This window comes from Agrilus planipennis, unplaced genomic scaffold, assembly GCF_000699045.2.
Source record: "Agrilus planipennis isolate EAB-ADULT unplaced genomic scaffold, Apla_2.0 scaffold75, whole genome shotgun sequence".
Taxonomy (NCBI): domain Eukaryota; kingdom Metazoa; phylum Arthropoda; class Insecta; order Coleoptera; family Buprestidae; genus Agrilus; species Agrilus planipennis.
This window is the reverse complement of record NW_020439028.1, coordinates 1,117,666-1,117,908: the sequence shown is the minus strand read 5'-3', so window position 1 is coordinate 1,117,908 and position 243 is coordinate 1,117,666.

Here is a 243-nt window from a genome sequence, read left to right as displayed (position 1 = left end):
GGTACGTTTGGTTTACTGTTTATGTTGAATGCAAAAGTATTATGCAAGTCATACGATGCTGAAGTTCTATTTCACCCATCTGGCCATAATATACATGGCAACGCTATCATTTTGACAACATCTAAATGCATATATTCCATCATATGTTCGCGACATAAAGATACATTGTATATTGTTGCAATTGCTGTAATTATTGGTAAAGCAGCCATGTCACTACTGTCATGTTTGAATTATACATAGGTT